This window comes from Grammomys surdaster, unplaced genomic scaffold, assembly GCF_004785775.1.
Source record: "Grammomys surdaster isolate TR1022 unplaced genomic scaffold, NIH_TR_1.0 1164, whole genome shotgun sequence".
NCBI classification, from domain to species: Eukaryota; Metazoa; Chordata; class Mammalia; order Rodentia; family Muridae; genus Grammomys; species Grammomys surdaster.
Window position 1 is genome coordinate 1640031 of NW_021605583.1, and position 691 is coordinate 1640721.

Below are 691 nucleotides of genomic sequence, written 5' to 3' on the forward strand. Positions count from 1 at the left end.
TGTGTGTGTGTGTGTGTGTGTGTGTGTGTGTGTGTGTGTGTGTGTGTTTAACATGGTATATGTATGTGGAGTATTTGTGTGGTGGTGTGAGTGCTAATAAGACCATGGAGAATTTATCATTTTCTCAAGTGCTACTTAGAAGGCTCCAGGTTATTTTCCTTAAACTACCATCAGATGCCTTTGCAGTCTTCACACAGCATGGACGAGCTGTGATTCATAAGGCTTAGGTTGAGTATAAAACATGTGCATCTATGATTGTTCCTCAAATTATTTTTCCCTATAAAAATGCTGAGGAAGTCTTATGTTGCTTTTGCAAATAAACCATCCAGTGCAGCCCCACTGAGCCTTAAAATATAGTTTTAGAGTGATGTTCTGGTTCCCACTTAGGCCTATCTTCTCTTTCAACCCTACGTACAATGTCTTTAGGGTTCACTGCCATGTTCCAACACTTGAAAGAAGCTTGGGCATTATTGGCTGAGTGACAGCTGCCCACTGTGTCCCTCCCCTGCTGCAAGAGCTTTCTATTGCTTACATGCATACATAGAACTAACTCCCTCACCTTCCACACAGTCTACTTACCCCCATGCCTCCCATACCTACTGACCTCTGCTCTCTTCCAAAAGTCCTTCTGCTTCTGTAAAACCCACATACCCACAAAGTTCCCGCACAACAAAAGTGACAGGCACCTTTT